Raw genomic sequence first — 26,913 nt, 5'->3', positions numbered from 1 at the left:
GGGACATCTAGGAAACTGGGCTTTTTATCCACCAACATGCCTCTCTAATAGGTTGGCTCCCTGGCATTTCCCAGGCCAGAGGGGAATCTCCAGCAGTGAGATACAGGAGCTTGGGGAAAGAAGCCACTAGGGGACTGTCCACAAAAGCTGCAGGCGACCTCCAGGGTGGGCTGAGTGGTTCTGGTTGACAGCAATGAGTCCTTTCTCTGCACGGAGCTTCCACGACCAGATCTCCCAACGTCTCCGCATTTCTATGGAAATTTACACATGCCTGAGGTGTAAGCAGACTGTGAGTTTAGACTCAAGGAAAGTGGCAGAGTCCCTGGGGCATCAGCCTAGCTCACTGTGTCTCCGTACAGATGCCCCGCCTGGATCTGAGCTGGGCTAACAGACCCTGATTTCCATAGGTGTCAAATATTCACAATAATTACTATTGTAAATATTTACTGACTGACAGGGTTCACATAGAAAATGTTTTGTAAAATAATTAACGTTGTAAAAGATGCAATTACTCGAATTTATTTCTTGAAACAGATCCAAAAGTACTAGAAATTACCACCTGTAACAGGAAGGAGGAGCGGTAGCCAACAAGAAGCAGGTCACATGGGTGCAAAATGTGTATTTCTCTCTTGGTTTTCACCAGACCTAAGCAGCCGTAGGCACAAGACATAATGACCCAAAGCCAGATTATTGTCTCCTCATTTTAAAATAGTTGGTACTTCTGGGTGATTAGTGAGTATGTGAAATGGTTGAGATTATGCATGTTAGCATCATGAGACCAGAGTCTGATGGTCCTGATTCTGTTGCTTCCTGACCGTGTGTCTTTGGGGATGCCTTCTCACTTCCCGTTCAGTCTCAGATTATACAATTATAAAATGGAACAAATAATCCCTCCCTCCCTGTACAACATCTGGATCACAGTAGACACCCGTGTTAGTCAAGAGAATGAATGGAGAAAGATGTGCAGAAAGTATTGAGCACATAGTAAGAGAGCAAAAAATGTTAGCAGTTATTATTGCTTTTGTGCTTTATAATAACCCAAAGCTATTTGACAGTCAGACTCATTTCACCAGAATTCCTACTGCTGTCATTACTTGGTAGATCATATAATAGCAAAGTAAGCCATCTTGCACAGAGTGCTAAATTTGGAGGGAGAAACCCTGGACCCAGGTCACGGCTCCATCTCTTACTGGCTGTTTGATCTTGAGCAAGTCACTTAACCTAAGCTTGGGAGCTCCATTGTCTATAAAATGAGATGAAAATGCCTGGTCCTCTCCACCTTGCAGGTAGGGGGCAAATTTAGAATAAGTTCTCTGCAAGCACTCATAAGCTGCAAAGCGCAATGTAGATAAAAGCTTTTGCCATTTTTCCTCTGATGTTGTGTGTTATGTGGGATTTAAAACATTAAAACATTTGAGACACTCATTTCCGTCCTTGGAGGCCTGCTCTGTTAAGGAAAGAACACTGAAGGACCTGCTGGTCACTGGAGGCCCACGGGAGCTTTTAATGCTCTCCTTTGCTTGTGACATTGTAGCCACTGGCCTCTCTGGACATGCTTTCTGGTAGCAGTGACGGAGTCTCTAATCAGCCCCACAAGTCCTCTGGGTGAAGAATCTGCAAGGTGCCCATTCAGGGTTGGGTTCCAGTGAAATTCCGGAGAACAGAGGGCGGCGGATTGTTCTGAGCCACTCTGACACAGGAAGGCATAGCGGAGACCTGGGATGCATGCTGAAATCTCCGTCTTACCATCTCCCCATCATCATAAGAAGGAAAGAGCTAGGAGAGGACTGTATTCCCATCTAGCAGACATATTCATGAATAGCTCACATTGGCAGTCCAAGAGCCAAAGGCTTGATAGCTGTGTGTTGTCCATTAAGTCACTTAACCTCTCTGAGCCTATGAGTGTTGTATCTAGATTGTGTGTAAGAATAGCGCATAGCATCTTTCTAGCAATTAAATGTGGTAACCGTACAGAGCCAGGCATGGCATCTAGCATGGCCTTATTAACCCTCGTTTCTCTCTTCTTGCTCCCCAGGCCCCCTCAACAATTAATAATCCAGGGGGAAAGTGGAGTCTGGTTAGACCAAAACAAAACAAAACAACAACAACAAAAAAACCCGTTCATTAACATGACAGGCAGCAGAGAATAGTGATCAAGAACATAGACCCTGGGGCAGATTTCTAGGGCTCAAATCCCAACTCTGACCGTTACAAGCCATATGCTATCTCCAGCAAACTAGTAACCCTCTCTGGGCTCCGTCTCCTCATCGGTAGAATAAGAAGAATAAGACCTGAGGTCTGAAGATTAAATGAGTCCCCATTTGTAAACTGATGGGTGCCTGGCACCATGTAAGTGCCAGATGGGCACTTGCGAACTCAAGTCCAGTCTTGCCTGCCAGTCTTAGAGCAATGACATGATCCACGTCTGCCCGGAAAATCTCTTGCAGAGAGGACCAGCACTTCAAAGGCATCATTTGGCCTCATTTCTTGACTGACAGCCTCAGAACCGCAGATGCTGCCTCTCGGACCATCCCCCAATGCTACATAAATCTTTATAGAACTGGATTGTAAAGAGCCAAGTATTGGAAAACTGAAAACCCTAATATCCCAATCGATTGCCTGAGAGTAGTTCAGTGGCGTTTCTTTAAGCTCTGTAGCATCATCCAGGACCCGCTGTAATGGTCCTCCACCTCGGGCTCAGAAGGCAGAGGGCAATACCATCCTGCAGTTTGTCCCGGTGCCTCTCTGACTGCTGTCAGATAGAACAAAATAAATGGTCCATGGAGTCGGGGTCTTCTCATTTAACGCCAGCGCACGGGATCCAGCTGTGGGCACTTACTCCCTCTAGCATATCCCCGGATTGGCTGCATCGGATTGTGTGTCGCGGCCGAGACGGGGAAGGTGAGCCAAGGAGGAAGTAAGGTGCTGAGGGACAGGAAATGCCACCTCGGTTATAACCACACTACAGTCTGGGTCTGGGCCAAAAAAAGGAAAATTAAAAAACAAAACAACAACAACAAAAAAACCTTTAAAGAAGCAGCACTCAGCAAGAGATTGGTGTGGGTCTCCTTTCCTTGGGTTCTGTGACTACAATTCAGAGTCTCTTCTCTCCTGGACTGACCACAGGTAAAAAATGGTGGGTAAAACCTCCTCCAAGGATAGCAGCTGTCCCTGGTCACGGTGTGTGCCTTCCAGCGCACCCAGCCACAGGGAAGCCTGAGTCCCGAGCTCCCCACCAAGAGGGGCACAGAGCCCTTGGGAGTCTGAGCCCGGAGCCCTCTGAGCCAGGCGAGAGGAAAGGTCTCCGGAATCCCATTTCCAGCAGGTCGTTATCCTCACCCTGTCTTTTGTTTCCCCGCTTGGCGATCCTGAGCCAGTGTTGAGCAGGCGGTCTTCAGGCTTGTTTGGATTCCCGTGCACTCAGTTCTCGGCAGCCCTTAAAAGCCTGAGAGGAGACAGTGGAGCCGCAGTGATTGAGGCCAGCTGCTCTGCACCCCCGCCAAGGGTGCTCGATTCTGATTGCTGTGCTGCAGGGGTCCGATCGCCGCAGTCAGCGGAGAGGGCTGGGGGGGGGGGGGGCGCGACGAGGTGGTCCAGGCCACCATCCCCGAGGTCATGCCAGTCCAGGAAGTGTTCCTCCTGCAAAGCAGCTCTCCTGCAGACGCCACTCCGAGCTTTTCCAAAATGATAAAATCACCTCTAGGGAAAGAGAAGAAAGAATGTGTAAAAATGTCTTCTGAATGCTGGGTCTTTCATCAGCCTCTCAATTGCCTGGTACATTTGCTTGTTAGGCTGCATCTCGCCTCTCGTATTAGTCATTCCGGCGGCCCCCACGCAGGCTGCGATTTGGAACTCTTGGGGTGCAGTAGGTTGTGAAAATGACTATAATCTTTCGTCTCTCCCTATGTCAGATCTCTGGGAGCTGTGACTTTATAGGTCCAGCTCATGAAGAGAAAGCGTCTCTTTGCCCTGCCCTTGAATCTGGACTTGCCCTGGCTCGCTCTGGCTGGGAAGTAGAATGTTGTGGACATGACAGGGTGACATTTCCAAACTCTTGGCCTCAAGAAATACTTTGCTTGCTTTCTCTCTCTCTCTCTCAGCCCTGCCCATCTGCCATGTTAACAAGCCCAAGCTGGCCTGTTGGATGACAAAAGGCCATGGGGAACAAAGACAAACCATCCCAGCTGAGGCTTTCCTATACTGACCAGCCCCCGGCTAACCCACCAGCGAACTGCAGACACAGAAGTGAGTCCTGCTGAGATGAGAGGGAAGCCCAGCCCAAAAGGCCAACCCCAGAGTCATAGGCCAAGTAAGTGTTTACTCTTTTAAGTCACTAAATCTTGAGGTTGTTACAGAGCAAATCTCATGTAGCGGTTAGTTTTCCAAAAAGACAAAATCACCTTAAAAGGGAGAGAAGAGGAAAAAGAAATTTTAAAAAGGGTTTGGCAGGGGCGGTGGGGAGGGGCAGGGAGGGGGATATGCAGAGAATTTTTGAATGTTCTTTCCTCCAGCCTCAATTACCTGAGATAGACTGACTCTGAATCTCAGCTGCCACGTTAGCAGCTCCTCCTGAGGCCTCCAGGCATGTGCAGCTGCGAATTCCCGCGGCCCTCGCGGTGTAAAGAGGTTTCTCTTCACTAAGATTCCCCAGCCCCGCCAACCCATTTCTGTTCCTGGGGAGGTGAAAGCCTACTGGGTGGACAGTTGATAAAATCCCACCTGTTTCTTTTATGGTAATTCCGCCTGTAAAGTGGAAAGTGGTGTGCTCAGAATGTAAAGTAACTTTATTAACATAGAAAAACACTGTGTTTTATCTCTGAGGCTGAAAAACTGAGATGCTACAGAGACCGTAAGTAGACTATCTTGAGAAGCAGTAGATTTCCAGGCTTGAGTATGCGTGCGCGCGTGCGTGTGTGTTTTGGTACGCCCCTTGCTAGTGGTGGGGGGAGCAGATGTTTATTTAGTGCCTATTATGTGTCTGGCATATTCTAGGTCTCTGCTATTTTTGATAAAAATCTCACAACATCAACATGAGGTGTTTTGATTAGTAGGTGAGGACGGTGAAGTCCCAGAAGGTTAAGTCAATTGCCCAAAGTCACACGGCCAGCAAGTTGTAAAGCTATAGTGTGCTATCTGTCATAGCTTGAGCTTGTTGAACTGTATTGTCCAAATGGAAGGCTTCTGGATACAGATATCAGAACTTCTACAAATATTTGGTTAGAATAGTTTGATTTCCCTATCTAAAAGACTATAATAAAAATCCATACATCCTAAATATGCTACATTCCAACATTTAACATATCAATGAACACCATTATTTCATCATTTTAGGGTCTCCATATACATTTGATAATACACACCTCAGAATAAAACAGCTCTGGTATATCTGGCACATATTTGAGTATCTGTAGGGATGCCTGAGTGGCTCAGTTGGTTAAGCACCTGACTCTTGACATTGGCCCACGTCGTGATCTCAGGGTTGTGCGATCCAGCCCCATGAGGTGAGATTCTCTCTCTCCCTCCTCCCCCATACCCCCCAACTCGTCCTAAGTAAATAAACAAATAAATATTTGTATCATATATGTGTGTGTGTGTATGTATTATGCTATTGCTTGAGAGTGTAAGAAATCTACATTGTTCTTTCTTTTTTTTTAACATATAGGCACATGCATGTCAAATTAAGTGAGCGTGTGACCATGCATATACACACCATCCTGTTCTTTATTGTTTTTAACAATTTTTTGCATTTATTTATTTGAGAAAGAGAGAGTATAGGGAGAGGAGCAAAGGGAGGGGGACAAAAAGACTCTGCCCTGAGCATGGAGCCCAGTGTAGGCTCCATCTCATGACGCTGAGATGATGACCTGAACCAAAATCAGGAGTTGGATGCTTAACCTACTGAGCCATCCAGGCACCATGACACCATTTTAAATTAAATACCAGGCTTGACCTGTGCCCAGATGTAATTCATTGCACAATTATTCGGGAACCCATCACAATAAATCTGTATTATGGATGATTTCAAACTTTTTTCTGAGAGTTTGGAGTGCTCCCACCCTGCCATTTATATTTATGATAGAAGGGCAGGCATTGGTTGGGAAAGGTGAGCCAAGGTTAAGAGGGACATATGGTGACAGTGTCCAACCAAGCCTGGAGATATAGTTACTGAGGGTCGAAAGAATCACCATGATTTAGGTGATAGCTCATCACCAGGGTCCTGGCTACCAGCCCAGTGTTGGGGCCATGAAATTGGGAAGGGAGAACTACCCTCTGGCCTGCAAAGTGGGCCTGGACCACCTCTTGCATAGGGGAATCCTCCCTCACTGGACCACTGCCACCCTCCCCACCTTTCCAGTGAGAAGAAAGGAGTGAGTACAAAACAGTCATGACCGTGTTGCATGGAAAGGAGAAAGTTGCCTTCCTTGTCAGAGCAGAAGAACCCTCCGTCACTAAGTGAGTCAGAAGGCCAGGTCTGGCTCTCCCAACTCTTGAGGCAGTGGGTGATTCAGCTTTGAGACAAAAATGTCCAACTATTCTTCTTCCAAGCTTCTTTAACATTTAATGAAAGCCTCTTCTGAGATTGAAAAACAAGTTATTTATAAAAAATAAAACAACAAAAGAATCTGCTTCTATTTATATACTTTTGTGAATCCAGACTCTCTGCTAACAAAAAAAATAGTAATAATCAGAAACAAAGTCAATGAAATTAGTAAAGTTGGTCTTTGTTTGCAAATACTGTAGTATGAAGAGCATCTGTTACAGGATCTGACAAATCTAGGCTTGAAGCAGCTTTGCCACTTACAAGCTGTATGAGTTTGAGCAAGTAACTTCTTGAAACTCAGATTTCTAATCTGTGAAAGTGTGGCTAATACCAATTCACAGAGTTACTCAGAGAAGTTAATGAGATAAATATGTGAAATTTCCTAGCACAACAAAGAGGTGACAAATAGATCCATTTATTCCCTTTTCATCCCTAGGGCCCTCTCCACCATAGCACTTGATACGCCATCTTATTTTCCTCCTACTCAACAAAATCTATAAGTCTGATGAACTAAATCCATTCTGAGTTGTCAGTGATGCTCAATGATTTTAATTTTCACAAAGGTCTGGGGCTGAAATTGGATAATTTCTGAATCAGATACTCGGAAAGCCAGACATTATTTTGGACAGGGAGACCTTCCTGATGTCCTTGAAATCACTCGTCTATCTAATTAGTGAGCAAAATCACCCACTGTCTTGGTCAGTGACCTTGAAAATGATCTTCAAGTGTGTTTTACCCAGGGGTTGTACCACACATCCCACTAAGGGATAGGGAGAAAATATTGAGCCCTTTATTTATATTTATCTTAAAAAAGTAAGAAAGAAATTAAGCTTTCCTAATAACATATAGGTTGGTGCTAGCAGCATCCATGGGCTTTTATGTCTAAATGTCATATGCAGAGAAGAGTCTGATTTCTGCAATACAATGACACATTTTCTCATTCTTTGCTTTCACTCTTTACCTGGCTGGTGATTCAAACCTTCATTCTGAAAGAGAAACCATTAGTTGGCCTGACAGTAAAGAGTTCCGCAGTTTTCCATTAACGTATTCCACTGGACATGGGATGAATGAAACTCCGTGGAGAATACCCTGGATTCAGATTCATTCTTCCACTGTATGGAAGCAATCTAAATTTCCCATTGATTTTTTTTTTTTAATGTAGTGTTCTGTGATTCATTGTTTGTGTATAACACCCCATACTCCATGCAAACCATGCCTTCTTTAATATCCATCACCAGGCTCACCCATCCCCCTCCCCCCATCCCTTCTAAAACACTGTTTCCCGGAGTCCGTAGTCTCTCATGATTTGTCTCCCACTCCAATTTCTCCCTCTTCATTTTTCCCTGGTCCTAATGTCCTCCATGCTGTTCCTTATGTTCCACAAATAAGTGAAACCATATGATAATTGATTTTCTCTGTTTGACATTTCACTCAGCATAATCTCCACTAGTCCCATCCAAGTTGATGCAGAAGTTGGGTATTCATCCTTTCTGAGGGCTCCAAACTCTCAAAAAAAATATTTGAAATAATCTACAATACAGATTTATCATGATGGGTTCCCAAATAATTGTGCAGTGAATTACATCCAGGGCACAGGTCAAGCCTGATATTTAATTAAAAATGGTGTCATGGTGCCTGGGTGGCTCAGTAGGTTAAGCATCCAACTCCTGATTTTGGTTCAGGTCATCATCTCAGGGTTGTGAGAGGGAGCCTTATATTGGGCCCCATGCTCAGGGCAGAGTCTTTTTGTCCCCCTCCCTCTGCTCCTCTCCCTACACTCTCTCTTTCTCAAATAAATAAATGCAAAAAATTGTTAAAAACAATAAAGAGAAGGATGGTGTGTATATGCATGGTCACATGCTCATTTACTTAAGCTGATATGCATGGGCCTATATGTAAAAAAAAAAAAGAAGAAGAAAAAGAGCAATGTAGATTTCTTATACTCTCAAGTAATAACATATATACATACACACATACATTATACATATATTTATTTACTTAGGACGAGTTGGGGGTCATGGGGAAGGAGGGAGAGAGAGAATCTCACCTCATGGGGCTAGATCTCACAACCCTGAGATCACAACGTGAGCCAATGTCAAGAGTCAGAGGCTTAACCGACTGAGCCACTCACGCATCCCTACAGATACTCAAATACGTGCCGGATATATCAGAGCAGCTTTATTCTGAGGTGTGTACTATCAAATGCACATGGAGACCCTAAAATGATGAAATAATGGTGTTCTCTAATATGTTGCAATGTAGCATATTTAGGGTGTATGGATTTTTATTGTAGTCTTTTAGATAGGGAAATAAAAGATTAACCAAAGAACAGATCTTAACTATAGAGAACAAACTGCTGGTTACCAGAGGGGAGATGGGTCGGGGGGTGGGTGAAGTAAGTGATGGGGATGAAGGAGTCCACGTGTCTTGATGAGCACTGGGTGATGGAGGGAATTGATAAACCACTATATTGTATTCCTGAAACTAATTAAAAAAAAAAAAAAAGTAAAAAAAAAAACTGTGTAACCAGAACATTATCCCCACTTCATCAGACCCATAGTGATGAGATTCTAGAGCAACCCATTCAAACCTCTAGGCCTGCCTGCAGCAGAAGCTGTGTGCATCAATGCAAATCATCAAGTCTTTACCTTGATAAGAGAGAAGCAGAAAGCCCAGTATGCCTGTTATATAAACAATGGATACAAATGGTAAACAACCTACCCAAAAGAGAGTAGATACTTAGTCAAAGCTCAATATTAAAGCCACTAAGGTCAGGGCTACAACTAGCCCATATGGAGCCTTTGTCATAATTAGAAATGGACATCCCATGCTTCAGGTGAATGCACGCCCACAGCAGTGAGCTCAGTCCTACCTACCCACTAATTTAGTACCCCTGTGAAGGACCCAGTCTCTAAAACCATTTGTTCGCAATGACCCTGGCAAAAATCACGCATGAATGCAAGGACATACATCAGCCTATTTAGAAAATGCTACAAGAAAGAGCAGACATGTATATTTTTCTCCTGAGTTCCTAGGCTCTTACTCCATGACTTGTGAGGGGTGAGAGCTCATGTATACAAAGGGAGAGAGGGAAAAAAAAAAAAAAAAAAACCTACTAACCTAGCCATCCAGGTAATGTTTGCTAGAATGGATTTGGGTAGAATTGAATCTCTTTTAACTTGACCTTGTCTAGATGTCTCCCTCCCTTTCTTCCTTCCTTCCATATTTCCTTCCTTCCCTCCCTCCATTTACCCCTCTCTCCCCCTCTGTTCCTTTTTTTCTCTTTCTTTCTTTCTTTCTTTCTTTCTTTCTTTCATATTATGACCACATCAACCAAATAATGAAAATAAAATAACCAATTCATTTTGCCAATTAATTTTAATCATCTAGTCACTATTTAGTTCCTGTGATATATTTGATTCTAAACTAGGGAATATAAAAGTCTCATAAGAAATAAAATCCTGGGGATTTTAGCCACCTAGCTCGGGAAATATTATTGATGCACAGTAAATAGGATGATTTAACCCTTAAGCATTATTTACCCCAACTGGCAAGGAATGTGACGATGACGTTTGTTTGAATATTCTGCAAGTTATTTTTAAATATTTATCCCCTAACCTTACAAAATATATAGTTCTCATTTCAACACTTTTTTGGATATCTAAGAAAATTTCATGGCCCTGAATATTTGTTCTACATCAAAGTTTCCTCTAAGCTAAAACTGAAGCCAGTCTGTGATTTGTGCCTGGGCAAGAGTGCTCTCTAAATATTTATACAGTTGAGCCAAAGGGAGAGGGAGCTAGGAACATGATAGTTGGGCCTCCAGGAATATCATATCAGTGGTACTCCATGCATCATTAAATTTGCTGAGGCATTGAGGTATCTAGCCCCCATAATATTTCTAGAGCCAGCAACCTCTATACGTGTCCACAAATATAAATCACTTGCAGAGATGGATCCCTGCATGGCCTCTGCTCCATCCCATTCATCACTAGGCAAGCCTGCTGTCGGTGCCCCTGATATTCTCACCCTGACCTAGAGGCACCACCTTTTCTGTGAGGCAGAGGTGAATGAACCTACTTTATCCCTGGTGTTTTCCAGAATGTGAGTCCTTTCCCTGACCCATGAGTCACACTCCTTCCCCTAGCTACACAAGGCAACTTGTTTTGAAGTTTGAAACACTACAGCACCTAACACTAAGGCAATGTTCAACTACAAGAGAAAATGAAAATGAATAGGAGTCTGATGGTTTATGGGGAGAGAGAGCTTGATAACTTTTGCTTTTTGTTTGTTTGTTTGTTTTGTTAATGAACAATCAAGGCACTTGACAGGGGTCTTTCAAAGGTGAAATTACAAATGGAAATTTGTGCTGTGTCCATTTTAGTCATATAATGGTCCTCAAGACTAATGGTATTTAAAGATCACCTAGCAAAATTGTTTAAAATGTGAGTTCCTGGGCCTCCAGTCCTGAGAACCTGAAACCCCACAACTGGGGTGAGCACACAACTGGCATTCCTATTAAGCATGACAGGGAAGATTCTGTTGCAAGTGATTGTTGGAATGACCTGTGAGAACATTAGCATATGGCCATTGCTGCTGTATTGGTATTTTCGGCAGTGTTGTTTTCATGTGTACCCATCAGGGGCATACTTGCTATTTACTGTTGTTGGTGGTAGTGGTGTTGCATTTCAAATCAGAGATAGGTGTTTGGGACAGAGCATTAGCCAGGAATCAGGAAAACTGAGTCTAGGCTCTACTACTAAATTTAAACAACGGTATGACCTGAGGTCAATCAATTAGCCTCTCTCATATAAATAATTTTCAAGGCCCTTTTCAGCTTAAAAGTTTCAGATATAATGAACCTCAATTATAGTGACCAATCTGTACTTTCTTTATTCCATCTTTTTGAAAGTATTGGAGAGCTCTGACTTCTGTTGTTGTGGCTACTACTTTACCATTTATGTTTATTTGAAGAAGTTGCTCAAACTGCAAAATTTCATTCTTCTCATCTGCATAATGAAAGATTAACTCCTCCCTTGTTTACCTTTTGGGGTAATGTTAAACTAAAATGGTATCAGGAATGCAAGATTTTATGAAGTACTATGGAGGCATAGTATCTCATGCCCTCCAAATCAGAAAATGCAACTGCAGATCATAGAGCTGGGTTTGTCTCATAAGTATATCTTGAAGAAAGCCTGACTGGGTTGAGTTCAAACATAATGTAAGGTAAGAAAATGGAGACAGGTGGTATAGATAATATTTTTAGGAGTTTGTTTTGTAAAAGGAGCAGAAAATTAGGCCTGCGCTGTAGGGGTTCATTGGGGCAAAGAAGATGGAGGAGAGTAAGGTGAGGGTTATTGTTAACATTTCTATGTTCAGAAGAGTGATCTGGTACAGAACGAGATAACAAAATGAAAAGATCAGACCGTAGGAAGCTGGCCTCAAATGGATGTGTAGGATTGAGTATTAGGTTGGAGCAAACATCATAACAGGGAAAAGGATAATACAGAGGTATATGTGAAAGGAAGTTGATAGATTCTTGGTGGAGGTTGTGGAAGCTCTTTCTTATTCATTATATTTACCCAGTAAAATAAAATCAAGGTCAGTTTCTGAGACTGAAGAAGATGGAAGTTTTGGAGGTTTGAAGAGAAAGGAGAAGATGGTGCCTCTTTTGGAGGGATAGTGGGAAGTGAACTGAAAGAGAAATGACAAAACTAAGAATACACTTCACTTTAAAATGATGAATATCAAGTGAAACCATTCTATACGATTGTGTATTTTTCTTCAACCACATGGGCTGCTTGGTTCAGGTGCAGAGTAGGTCTAAAATTGGATTTTTCAGTGTTGATTTTTTTTTTTTTTTTTAACTAGTAGAGCTTGGTGGAGTGAATGGGTCAAGGAGATGAGGATTTATGCAACAGGGTGATTATGGTGATGGGCCATTATATTTAAGCTTAGCAAAAACGTGTGTCAGTGGATTGGTAGTTCTGGTAACTTTGAAGAACTGGATCTGATTATTAGAGGAAATAAAGTGGAAAATGGGAAGTGGCAGCCAGAGAGTGGAATGTGTGACATTGAAGGAGAAGCACTGACAAGGTATAGGGAATGACCATAGAAGTGGGTGACTAAGGTAGAATAAAGAATGAAAGAATCATGGAATTTGAGTAGGCCAAGGAACTGAGAAACCACGGTATTGAATGGACCATCTACATCAGTGTTTAACTTCCCAGCATGCTGCATGAGTGTGATCTTGAGATAGATACTAGGACAGGGCCCAGTATCTTCCTTTAGTGAATGAAGGGAGTAACCAGGGGGATAATAGAAGAAAGAATAAGATAGTCCTCTGGCTTGTGCTTCGAAAGAATATATTTGGAAGGATGAGATGGTAAGGGAATATGGATGGATGGCGATCCTAAAGAGACCCTGAGGAGTGCAAAAGACAAATCCAGTCCCAGTGGTACGCAGATGTTTTTATAGGAAAATACAGATTTTTATTTCTCTTGAAAAAAACGTGAAATTCCATCACAAGAGACCCCATTTCCACAGATTAAAAGATGTCTGAAACTGAGCCTGGCTGCTTCTCCCCCACCCCTTTTAGAGACAGAGAGAGAGGTTTGAAAAAGAGAGCATGGGGAGGGGCAGAGGAGGAGCGAGAATCTGACTCTGGTCTCTGTCTCAGGACCCTAAAATCATGACCTGAGCCAAAATCAAGAGTCAGATGCTTAACTGACTGAGCCACACAGGCACCCCCTGGCTGCCTCCTTTTTTGACAGGTTATATAACCTCCATTCTCCCTAATTTAAACACATCTTCTCTCCTCCCTGAAACCAGGATCCTGGGTTAACTTCCACTTATTATGAATTGTGTTTTCTAAATATAGACCTAAACCATCTGTAATCTTTTACTATGTTACTATTTCTATTAAAGAAAGGATGGAAAGTAGGGGGGGAAATATTAGACCAAGAAGACTGTATGTTTAACTTAGTCTTCTCTTTTTTATATTATCAGCCTAACCCTAGTAGGCATTCGATCATGAGACTCCTGCCCTAAATCTGTCTGATGAATTTATCCCAATTAAAATCTGCCAGAAGTTATTTTCCATAGACCAGAAATTACTTTCTCTTATGTGATAATCCTTTGGCTTTGAAATCCCAATTAGGCTTGACAGCACAATAAGAAATGAAACTCAGAAATAATAAGGTAACCTAGTTGCGGCTCAAAAAGAAAGTGTTTGCCAAGTATATGGGTGTTAAGAAGAGTAGATACAGCCCTATGGGCATTTCCCTCCATCCATCACACCAGCTTTAAATCTAGGACTAGCAATATTTATCTAAGACTGGGCAAGCCCACAGTCCTGGGATCCTTTGCCCTGATGGGTCCTTTATTCTACAGTAGTTGTCAAGACCACCCCACTTTGAATGTGCCTCCAGGAGAAGCAAAAGACATGGCAGGAGATACAACCTTTTGCTCTGTCACGGACTTAGGACCTCAAGCATATCCTTGGCATTGTTCAAAAGTTAAAAAGATAATAAAGCAAAGGGAAATCGACCAAGATCAAGTTATGCCTGCCAATGCATCACACATGGTTCAGTCTTCTGGTTCTGGCCTAGTTACTCTGAAATGCAATAGGTTCCTAATCTCTTTGCAAGTTGCATTCTTAGAATTTTTCCCAGTAAAGGACTGCATCAGAATAGGTCACATTGGGAGACTTCTTTAAAATATTCCATGACACTTAGAGAGCAGAAATGTTGTAGGAGCCTAAAACATAATTAGGAAGTTCCCCATAATTAGGAAGTATATCTAGTTGCCTGAAGATGAGTTCTAGATGATAATTATGGTGACCTTATGATTTATTTTCCAAACTAGGACACTGAGAATAAAGAAGCATCACTATTAAAGGTCATTCCAGGACAACAGGTGTGAATAGGACTTGGAAGCAAGCCAGGTGGCATGGTCACCTTAGTTCCATGCAGCTCACCTCGTTCCCCGGGGACCAGAGAACAAAGCCATGGACAAGATTTAGCAGGATTTACCCTTCTAACAGCATTTACAGAGCTACCCTAGGTTCTCTCCCTCTCCCTGCTCTCAACTCAGGGACAAGTTTTTCCAAATATATGCTTTATAAACCAACTTTCTTTGATCTCTACCAAAAAGCTTAGAGGGATTTCGAGGAGGAATGGGAAAGTCAGTTCTTTAGCAGTAGTATTTTATGCCTTGCCCTAAACTGTTCGCTCACCACTCTGCCCTTGTCTCCTTCCTAGCACCCCTACCCACTCTCCAAACCCACCAGCACCACCCTCAAGCATAACCCTGTTCACAGCCTTGCATAATTGACAACAAGCTTTGTTGTTGGTTTGCCTTCCAGATGCCTCATTACTGGAAGGTTGCCAATGTTAGCATACCAGCTCCACGCACCAGTGGTCTGATCTGGGATGGGAAATCCTACTGTATATTCCTGTACAGGGGAGAGTGCACTAAACAGTTCTGAAGAGGATCTAGACAAATGTTTGAATAAAAAGCAACTGAAGGGTAACTGGTAATTCAAAAGAAGAGATGGTCCCAGCTGACTTTCTTGGCTTCATTCCATTCTAGATTTTCTTGTGCCCTTTTGTTATCTGTGGCTTAATCCTCGGATACAGTTCTGGTCCTATCCATGAGGCAGCATCTCTAAGTGCTAACATATTGGCTCAATTATTACAAAAGAAAGGAACTGAAAATGTTTTTCCTCTTGAAGCTCCCACAACTTCAGACAGCTTGCTTATAAACACACAAGAACAAAATGGTTCTCCCCTTGCCTTCATACTGAAGATTTTCTTTTCTTAAAGAGGCAGCAGGAGCCATGATTTATTTAAAAAAAAAAAAGGGGGGGGGGCCGGGGGACATTCAGAGAAAAAATCTGTTTCATTTGTTCATATTATTTTTGAAAGTGTTTCTCCTAAGAGAATTTTCTCCTCTTAGGCCAGCTCCCACAGCAAGGAGGAGTTAATAGTATCTAGAAAACCAAGAGCTAAAAGAAAGTCCCCATCTTTTCTCAGGTTAGTTTTTCAAAAATTTTTTTGTTTTCTATGTTCATTTTTTGCCTCCATTTATAGGATAAGCAAATAAGTACTTAAAGTATCTCAGTAAAATCTTAAGAGACTTTTTCATCAAAATTTCTAATTCATAGGTATACATATTTGTGTGTGTATATATCCCTGTTGCCTCAAGGGAAGGCGTGACCCTACTCTGGATTACTATGGGATAATAAATGATATTTTTTTTTTCAAGAGTGGGCTGCCACTGAAGGTTGCATGAAGACTTTTTTTTTTTTAATCTGCTAACTGGTTTCCATTGTGCTTATTAAAATCCCCGAGGCTACTTCTGTTTGTCTTCCATCCTCTTCCTTCAATGGAAAGCAATGACACAAAGGACAAGCAAAGCCTTGACTTGTTCTTGATAAATATGGCCCATATAGCATTCCGTACAACTTGGAGCTGAGACCGTTATTTCAGTGAAGCCTGTGATTGTTCATTAGCACAAAGAGTGTGTAATAAATATAATGAAAGACTGCCTTCTTTACTCTATCTTTGTCATCTAAAGCAATTCCATGCATAACTATAGGGATTTGTTTCCAAATGACTTATTTGCTTCCTTTCTAATAAATAACATGTAATTAGGGTAATATATTGTTTCCTAGTTATGTTAGCAATGTAGTGAAGAGAAACAAATGCCCAATTTTAGATATGAAAGAATAGTAGATAATTTTTATATTATCCCTTAAAGTATTTGGACTCATGCATAAGTTAAACTGCTGGGAGGTCTAAGTACAAAGCAAGAGCCGAGATTCTACATTTAATGAGTTTCTTTATTACTCAGGGCATGAATTACCACCCTGATACTATAAAACTGCAGCGAACGCTCTGCATCTCAGATGAGATTCTCTTTGAGGAATGCACTCGTCAGTGAACTGTCAGCGATGGGACGGACTAATCTGATTTAGAAAGGATTAGGTTGGGAACTATGCCTCTGAATGTCAAGGTATCTACATCTCCCTAAAGAGTAGTGGAATGTTTTAACTCTTCATATCCAGGGCCACGGGTGTTAGGAGAGCCTTGTGAGACACAAGGTCGCATCTATTACTGAGCACGGAGACAGAAATAAATTGCACCAATGGCCTCCTTGGGTCCCATGAGGGAAATCCATCTTCAGTCCCATGATAGCAGGACCTCTTGGCAGGTCTTAGCCTTGGAATTTGAAACATTCTTCTGGGAAAAAGGAAAAAAAAAAAAAAAAGAAAGAAAGAAAGAAAAAAAAAAAAGAAAAGAGGAAGAAGTAGTCCTCTGTTAATTATTAGAGAAAAAAATAACAGTATGCACGAAATCTAATCTCTCTTACAGCTCCCCTCCCTTCACGGGGCAAGAATGACTGGATGATTACTTGGATGTCTGCATATAAGGCATCAAGGAGTCACATCTCAGTGGACCAAAGTGAGGTCTATGGAGTCTATGTCAGTACAGACTCCCCGTAGCTTGGCGTTCATTACTTTGGAAAGCTAGACTGCCTGTTAGCAAAATAGTCGTTGGTACAGTGTAGACTTTCCTTTCTAAGCCTGTAGGACAGGAGGCGCTGGAGACTCCTCTTTGCTGACTTCTTGCCTAGCTCCCTCAGAAACCTGAGCCCTGGGTTACCAGTTCACGGGCCCCCGGCAGGATCTGCACAGGCACTGGGCATATATTAAGGGAAGGTTCACTGGGAAAAAAAAATCAGGAGTGCCTACCTGGACTCACTGTGAGCCAGGATGTCAGTGTCACCCACTGCGCCCCGAGGAGGGAAAAGGGATACCTGTTGGTAGGGTCTGTTGAGTAAATCTAAGTTTGATCGAAGTCTCCTTACATGTCGATTCTTTCAGTCTTTGCAACAACCCTGTGAACAGGCATAGCCCTCCCTAGTTTACAGATGAGGAAATGAACGGGCAGAGGCTGAGTACTTTAGCCACTGCCTCACACTGAGGAAGTGTCAAGATCCGAATCTGAACTCTACGGACTGACCACAGAGCCCATGCTTTAAACCATTCCAGTGTCTCCCTGAGAGTTTACCTTCCCAATAAGTTAGAACTAGAGCTAAGTCCGCATCACATGGCCACAAAGCTGTGTCAGGAATGTGGCACTCTAAGACCTTCCACTTGCAAAAAGAAAACGCAGTAGGTATCCTGTCGATTAAGGAAAAAAAAATTCAAGTTTGAATTTCAATGGAAAGTTCCAGTTTTCCTTCTCATACTCGAAATTGTAGAGCCACAGCTAAAAATGTAAAGAACTCATCATTTGAAGGGCAAAATTGTAGGTCCAGAGTGTCTGACTTTAAGTATATTTATGAAAGAACTTATTTCAACAAAAAAATCATTTCAATGGAGAGTCAGAAAGAACTGAAGAAGGCTTTCTTCTCAAACCCAGAGTTCTCCCTCCAAATTGCACAGAATGCATCGGGAATAGTTTGGGGTAAGAAGCGGGAAACAGCAACCAGTTTTCTAAGCAAGTAAATTGGAAAACATAAAAAGGCATGTTGGAACACATCCTTTAATAATACATGCTGGAAAAGTAATTTCTATTAATTAGTGTGTACATTATTAATAAAGTATTTAGAACTCTTACCTTAATTTAGGTGTTATCAGGAAATTAAAGTGCTACTAATTCCACTCTAAAGGTTGATGGCTGAATATTCAAAAGACGGCAGGCAAGTCCTGACAAGCTGCAAATGCACAACTTCACGTGGAGGAAAATGCTCCGTGGCTCACGAAGGACGTATCTGATTTTAAGTCACGCACATCCCACTTTTACTATCATCAAGCATGTGCACGGCTATGCGACTTTTCCCTTAGAAATTCTGCCAGCACTTCCACTAAGTAATTCTACCTATAACTCTGCACACCATTAGCTCTGCATTCTGGAAAGGTCATTAGCATCTCCCTTCACGTTTAGCTCTCAGGATGGGAAGGAAGCCTATGGAAAGGACCCGCTTTATGCATATGCGGAATTAAGGGGCTCCTTGGGACCCCAAATTTCTTTCTCAGTGATGCCTAAAATTTCTCTTCTTAACCTGGCCTCCACCAATTTCTCCTCATTCCAGTCCTCCACATATCATTACCAGTTTCATCTTCTTAAGACACTAATATCTGCCACCAAGGGGGCTCAAGGCCCTTTTGGTCTGGTTTCTGGGTGTGATATTCTGCACCCCTATATGACTAAGTTATATGACTTTATATGACTATATGACTACATACTACATACTTTATATGACTACATGAGTACATACATACTACTATATGATACCCCATCTAGAATGTTCCACTCCTTTCTAAGGGTCATTCATGGGTCATATCCAGCTCAGATCCTCCCTTCTCCATCAGATGGTGTAGACTCCCTCTTCAGAACTATCATTGCCTCGGCGTCTCCACAATCATATTTACAGGTCACAGTGCATCATAGTTGTTTGTGTTTTTGTTATGTGCACAGGGGCAGTTTAAGTACATGGCCTGTATGATTTCATAAAATCCTCAAAGCCTGCCCTGTGTGATAGGAATAATTGCTTCCTCCATTTTATAGATGAGGAAACTGGAGCACACAGAGGCTAAGTAACTTGGCTCTGATCACAGGGCTAGCAAGTGGCAGGACTGTAATTCAAACCCAGCCGATCCAGGCCAGGAGTCTGTACTTATTTGTGAAATCTTGTGCCCATTTTGAATGTTGTGTTGTTATTTATAGCATTGTCATTTCACTTTCGTGGACTTGGTCTTGGTCAGCCCAAGGGAAAATGTCAGCCTCTGAAATCACGGGCTATTTCTGAGAATCCTCATTCTTCACAGGGCCTTACATATTTGGCACTCAATAAGTAATAAGTGAGAGCTGTGATTGTTACTTTTTTTTTATTATTATTATCATTAACTACTGATCAATTTCATTTATTTTATACCTTCTCTTCTTCCCGCAACCCTCCTTCAAAGTGCAACTTTTCTTCATGCCCTGTAAATATTTCTGTGCTTTCCAAATGCTTTTATGTGGATTCAGTGATTAGATTTAATGGCCAGAGAAAGAAGTAACAGAAGCGATGGGACGTTTCGAAAAGACAAGCTAAGGTGATATGATGGCCACTGAAAGCAAGTCACCTACATCCCAATTATCCACCTACAGCTGGCTCTGCCTTGTGACATATTGTTCTTGATTAATTGTACAGTCGCTAATAGAAAACATTAACTAATGGATATTAATATTAATTTGTGATGAATAGTCATTGGCGTGAGTCTCAGAGGCTTGCCGTATGACCGTCTGAATTTGATTTTTGAATCTGCATTGCCTATGGAGAGCCTTTTGAAGACCATGGGAGCCAAGGGTGTAGAGTGCATATGGAGAGAATAATGTTCATTATCTTATTAAACCCCAGTTCCTCCCAGGGAGTTTAGGAGACAGCTGGCAAATTTTATCCCTCATTTACAGATGGAAACTCGTCGGCTTACAGTAATTCCGTAATATGCCTTAAGTCCAGAAGGGAGCAAGAGCTAAGAAAGAACCATGGATTCTTTGGTACTGCCTGACACCTTCCTATAGTTATCACACACTGAAGGACACAGGGCATGGTGGCAAGAACCAGAAAAATGAAGATTTTTTTTGCCTCTGTTAAGGCATTAATTCTTTATGCTAGCATCTAGCACCATCAAATGCCTTCTACAATTCTCTGTATCTTCACCAAAGATGTTATAAGGCCAATTACACTATACACATGTGCCATGCTTTGAAGTTTTCAAAGCATATTCACAAACCTGGTCTCACTTAATTCATAGGGTCTTCATGAGGTATTGTCCCAATAAAGCCCAGTTTTTATAATCACTTGCCTTTTCATGTTTCAGCATGGAGAATAAAATACTTGCTCAAGTGCACCCAGCTAATAAGTGGTAAAACTAGTAGCTGGCCCCAGGGTCTTACTGTGGCATGGCCAAGGTTTCTCCCCATTACCTGTTTTAACTTTCTGTCCCTCTGCTTGCATCCTTCTTCCCCATAGCTGCCTCTCACACAATGTTGACAAAGTGTTGGATGCTGCTGTTGCTGCTGATGTTGAAAATGATGCTTGGAAAATGCTCACCTGAATACTGGCTTCTACATTTGGCCTACTGTGGTCTGGTTCACCTTTCTTAAGGAAGAAATAAGGTTTTGAGTTTTAGTTGTTCTTTCTAATTCTGGACCTCTAGTATGAACAGGAACCATTGAACATTAGCCTCTCGTGGACGTGGAAGCTGTTCATTTTCTTTCTCCAAGGAACATTTGTTGAGTATCTACTTGGTACCAGCCAGTAGGTTCACAAAGACAAATAATAGAAGTGCAACCCAATGCCAGTCTTCCTGAAACTCATAATCTAGTGAAGAAAGTGGAGACAGAAGTAGTCTAGACTTTGGTTGGAATATTCTGCAATTTAAGAATTCACTGAATCCCATTTCCTGTATTTTGGAAAGTCCATTGTGCTTCTTAGGAGTGTGAGAATCCCCAACGCATTACCTATAAATCCCATGTCTGGCTCTGAGCATCTTCTTCTGCTGAATTAGTTTGGTTTAGGAAACTTTTCACTGTCTGGTATATGTTAGTGCTATTCTGTACTACGTTTTCACGAGACATGAGAGTCAGCCCTCTTCCTTTATTTACACACATAGACACACACACATGCGCCATTCGTAGCCCTGCTTTAGAGAGTGAGACTTAGCGCAAGTTTTGAGAGATGGAGAAATACATCACAGCAACTTTGACAACTTCATCTTGCAAATATAGCTAGAATTTGACCACTTCTCACCACCTCCAAATCGGTATCATTTCTCACTTGGATTATTGCAACAATCTTCTAATTCATCTCCCACTTGCCTCTAAAGTCCATTCTTTATGCAGATCCTTTTAAAACATGAATCACATTAGGGAGCCTGGGTGGTGCGGTCAGTTGTGCGTCTGACTCTTGGTTTTGGCTCAGGTCGTGATCTCAGGATTGTGAGATGGAGCCCTGCGTTGTGGTCCATGCTCAGAGCAGAGTCTGCTTGAGAGTCTCTCTCCCTCTCCCTCTATCCTCCTACTCATGAGCTCTCTTTCTCTGTCTCTCAAATAAATCTTGAAAAAAATAAAATGTAAATCAAATCAAGTCCTAGTCTGCTCGAAACCCTCCACTTTCCTATCTCACTCAGCACAAAAGCCCAAAGGGGCTACTTGTTTACAACCCTCAACTCCTTGTTGACCTGATCTCCAGCATTCACACCCTGCTTATCCTGCTACAGATATAACAACTACCAGAAGTTTGCTCAGAAACAACAAATATACCCCCACTCAAGGTCTTTGCATTTTCTGTTCCCTCTGATTAAATCCTCTTCCCCATATATATGGATGCATGATATTTCCCTTTAATTTCTCCAGGTCTCTACTTAATTTTCAGTTTATGAGCGAGGCTGCCTCTCCCTACCTCAGAGCACCAGATCTGAGAGCAGTGCCTAGCATGTAGTAGATGCTCAATAAAATTGTTGAGAATGAATAAATGAGTTCCAAGTCAAACAGAAATGCTCCTTCTTAAAATATATCCCTTTGACACCTCAACAGCTTGATCTCAGCCTCCCGCATATGATATGGCTTGCAAGCATCTCTTCATCTCTGCCTGTCTACTTGGCCACTGCTGTCTCTTCTGTGCCCCTTCTCTGTTAGGACCATATTCCAGCTATATCACTTATTTCTGGTGAACCCTTAGGAAAGATTGCTTCCTTATAAAATAGGGATAAGAATGGTACCTCTCTGAGAATGATGTTGAGAAATTAAATGAGTTAATACATAGGAGGCCATTAGACCAGGCCTGGCCCATACATAGTAAGTCTCCAATAAATAGGGGAAATAAACCAAACAAAAACTTCTCTTATTTTTTTATGTGGAACAATTCAAATCTTTCCATCCCTAAATATAACTCAGCTGCAACCCCAACTTTGATTACTCAAACCCAAGACACTCCACAGAACCATGGGGCTCTTCATCTGAATAAGACCCAGCCCTTAGAAGACATCCATGGTTATAAATGGTACTTAATTTCCCAGTCACACAAGTTACCACAAGAAAATATTAATGTCATAAGATTTGATATACATGGGATGAGGAGGAGAACACAAAATATCTGGATTAGCGATCAGGGAATTTTTCTCTAAGGAAGTGATGGTTATCTCAGACCTGGAGAATGAGTAGGAATTGCAGGATGAAGAAAGGACATTTCCAGGCCAAAGAAGCAGTGTGTGTGCAAAGCCCAAGGAGTGAGATCACAGTATGCTCAGAGCTCTGCAAATGGGGCTCAGTGTGTACCATGAGGTCAGAGCAAAGGCTGGGGTGAGACCACAGTGGTGGCGTGGGGTCAGGAGTCTGGGACAAAATCTTTGAACTTTATAATCTGAATGCAGCATTTTGGTGTTAGCTCAAAAGCAAGGGAAAGAAGCCCAGTGTTCCTAACATTGAACTTGTTAGGTCTGATAAAACAGCATTAAACTTGCTTTACCAGAAGATCTTTAAGAATGTGGATCAGGGAAGGGATCCAACTCATGAAGTGGCAGATGAACTAGGAGGCCATTGGGTCGCTGGGCAGAAGGCCGAAGTGTTCAGTGGAGAATGAATGCCATGACCCATCCCCTACTCTATTAGGAATTTCTGGGTGATCCTTCAGAGGAGCTCTTCTTCCTACATCTTATGGCTAATAGTACCACTGTAACCCCTAGGGGTCTTTTTGAGAGTCAGACAGAAGTGTCCCTTCCTCAAGATACTTACTGCCTGCCATCTGCAGAAAAGTATTTGACTCACTTGCAAAAAGGCAAGTTCATTCTTTTTCTTTTTTCTTTTCTTTTTTTTTTTTTTTTTTTGCAAATGTTTTATTGAAGAAGCCTAGGGAATACTCCAATTTGAAGATCACAATGGCATCCTTAGGTCTGGAATGTAAGTAGAGCAGTTGTTAACTCAGAGAAGGCAGTCTGCATGTAAAGGGAGAAGAATGAGAATTTTCAGTGTTTATACTACATTACTTAGTGGACACTTCTCCCTTGTCTAGAAGGAGAGGTTTTCCCTACTTATTTAGGTGAAAATGTCCTTTTCTTAGAGAAAGGATGATGCACCTACTAATGATTATCTGATGTAATTGAAGGCAAGTTCATTCTTAACCATAACTAAAAGTGTCTCCTGAAAAAAAAATAAAAATATCTCTTGAGCACAACTCTTTTTTTTTTTTTAAAGATTTTATTTATTTATTTGTAAGAGAGAGAGAGAGTGAGAGCGAGCACAGGCAGACAGAGTGGAAGGCAGAGTCAGAGGGAGAAGCAGGCTCCCTGCGGAGCAAGTAGCCCGATGTGGGACTCGATCCCAGGACGCTGGGATCATGACCTGAGCCGAAGGCAGCTGCTTAACCAACTGAGCCACCCAGGCGTCCCTTGAGCACAACTCTTGAATGAGTCTTACTCCATTCATGCACAGAGGCTACTTCTTGGCCATTTCTTTCTTATTCATGTCCCCATCTACAAGCCTTTCTACTTCTATGTTAATCCAAGACCCTAAAGAAATATTTGACACCTAATGTGACTGAATCAAATAATGCATGTTACTTTCTATTAATTTTGGCAAATCTAATTTGTCATGGTTGTGAGTGGCAGCCATCTAGAACTGAGTTCCTGGAAAATCCCTTAAACACATGAAGCTAATGTAATTCTATTTGTGAACCCAGGTTCCTAAGGCAGTCCTCCCTTGAGGTGCTACTCGGAATTCTTGTCTTTTGTATCCGTATTCTATTAAAAAGTTAGTCTGCTTCCTCTAAAAGTGTTCTATTTTTGCCAAAGTTTGTACCTAACTTGCCTGGCCAAAGGTAGGTCTGCAACCAAGAGCTCCGAATCTGAGCCCCAGGAAAAGTATCATATGATGTGACAAGTGGTCAGTCAGTGGGCAGGAGACCTGGTTCAATATCTGATCCTGGTTCAATGTCTGACTTTCCCCAGATTAAGTTCATGACTGTGGGCAAATCTCAGCACCCTCTGAACCTTTTAAAGAGCAGCAGCTGGACTATTTCAAATGAAATCTTACCGAGACTTCTGCCCAATAATTAACACTAATTAGGTCTGCTTTGGCAGTGTGGCTGGGATCTGGATCCTGTGTGCTTGGCCTCACTCTTTTCACTTCCCCAGACCCCAAGATATCGTCTGAAAATTGCCCAGATCACCTCAAAAATCTCTGCCCTCTCAAAGTGTCTTTGGTCATATCGGCTGTGCTTTGCATTCCAGAACATGAAGGGCAAATGATTTCTCCAACGTTAAGGTTTACCACTGTGCCTATACCATGGCCGTATCACATGATTTCTGTTCTTATTAACTCTATCTCTTGATCCCTGCACAGTATGACTCAACAAATACTTATTATAAAGAATAATGATATGTTATATTTGAATAGCATTTGACAGTTTTTAAAAAACTTTTCCCTTCATCTTACTTAACCTCTTAACAACTCACGAACTCCATGTATAATTACCACCCGTCTTTGACAGCTGAGAGAAATGGAGTGAAAAGATTTTAGGTGACTTGTACAGAGGCACAGGATAGGATTTTGTCTTTGTTATTGCTGTTGTTACTGTTGGCTTATGTATTCATAACCTGCTCCGTCTTTGAAGGACTTGTAATAATTTAGAGAAAATTATTGTTCAGCCTCTTACCATAGCTTTACAATAGCCTTTTTTTTTTAATCTTACAACAGAAAAGAAGTAGGTAAATAATTAGATATTAGGACTACTGAAAATTAAAATCAAAATAGAAGATCAAGACCAATAGTGAGGAAAGAAAAGATACATTACAGTTCACTTATCCACCACAGGGAAGAATGCCAGGGACACTCTTCCTGCTTTTCTTCCAAGGATTGTTCTAGACTTCTCTACCTGCCTTTCTTACACCAGTGTACTGCTCTAGTGCAGTTGGGAACAGAGAGAAGAAGAACACTCCATTCTAACCTTCTAACAATCTGTGACCAGATTGTTGAGAGCCTCTACTCCTTGGGGTATAGACCTGAAATGGTCTTATTTTTCCCAATAACATCCAGTTCTACTCCCTCACACCCCCTCCCCTGATTTATTGGTTCTCTTAAGGAAAACTCAGTTTAGTTCCATATACATTTCACCCTTGAACAGCACAGGTTTGAACTATGCAGGTCCACAGAAATGCAGATATTTTTCAATAAATATATCAGAAAATTTGGGGAGATGTGTGACAATTCGAAAAAAAACTTGAAGATGAATTACATAGTTCTACAAGTAGAAAAGAAAAAAGAAAAAGATATATTTGTAAGAATATATTATATAATATATCTGATATACAGAATATTGGTTAACTGACTGTTTATATTATTGGTTAACAGTGAGCTGTTGGTAGGTAAGTTTTGGGGAGTCGAAAGTTATACATGGAATTTCGACCAGGTAGGGGAATCAACACCCCTAATCCCCATGTTGTTCAAGCATATGTTTCATCTATGTTTCTGTTCAACTGTATGTTTCATCTATCTTGAATGTTAGAATAGTCATTTAGTAGTTGTTCAGGATTCAGTCCTCTTCTTGAAACCTAAATTTCACACTTAATTCATGCCCTGCCCTCCTGTTCTGCCAAGGGCAGGGTGGACATCCTGGACATCTCCCAGACCCAGGCAGAAGAGGGTGCTCTCTCACAGCCCCCTCCCCTACTGAGCCTGCTACTCTGTACCAGTTCCCTTCCTCGACTGTCTTCAGTAAGGCTGCTCTCCCTATCTTGGTTGCCATGGCTTCTCTTTCTCTCCCTGACCAGCCAAAATTTCCTCCATTGAAATGGGTTCAATTTCTGAATCAACCCCAAAGCTCATTACTCATTCTTTGAAGGGCCCATGAAGACCTCCTACTGCACAGCCCCTCAAGAGGGTTTGCAACTTCAGAGTGACTGTCTCATGTCCCTCAGAATTCTGCAATGGCCCATTCTGTATATTTTGGCTGCTGGGGTTCCCTTGCCCAGAAGGCAGGCCACTGGGGGCATGGTGGCAGTGAGGGGGTGGATGGAATTCGCACCAATCCGCAAGCCTGACCCCTAGTAGCATTAGCCCTTCAGGCTGGACCCACAGGAAATGCTGCGTTGCTATGCAGGCTGCCCTACCAGTACCTTTCTCAACGTCCCACCATCAATCTCCCGACTCCTCTTGCTCTAGAATCATTAGGGGCTCTACTGTTTATTAACTTGGCAGTTTTCAAGCAAGAAACAATCACCAGTCTCCAGTTCAGGAGAAGAGAAAGACAGTTCAGACAGTGGAAATATTTATGGAGAGGTGAGGAGTGTCCCTCTTTCCAAGTGGCACCCCCCCCCTCAA

At 42.1% G+C, this 26,913-nt stretch overlaps 1 long non-coding RNA gene across 1 annotated transcript in view; it reads left to right on the top strand.

The window, feature by feature from the left end:
* LOC101676183 overlaps positions 1-26,913 on the top strand; it is a 121,784-nt gene that overhangs the window by 29,605 nt on the left and 65,266 nt on the right. The window contains exon 2 of the long non-coding RNA XR_200817.3: positions 4,101-4,309. This is a non-coding gene — a long non-coding RNA (uncharacterized LOC101676183). The remainder of the gene's footprint in view (positions 1-4,100; positions 4,310-26,913) is intronic.

The sequence above is a fragment of the Mustela putorius genome, unplaced genomic scaffold, assembly GCF_011764305.1.
Source record: "Mustela putorius furo isolate JIRA1106 unplaced genomic scaffold, ASM1176430v1.1 tig00000854_pilon_pilon_pilon, whole genome shotgun sequence".
Classification (NCBI taxonomy): Eukaryota; Metazoa; Chordata; class Mammalia; order Carnivora; family Mustelidae; genus Mustela; species Mustela putorius.
This window is presented reverse-complemented; position numbering and strand designations above follow the sequence as displayed.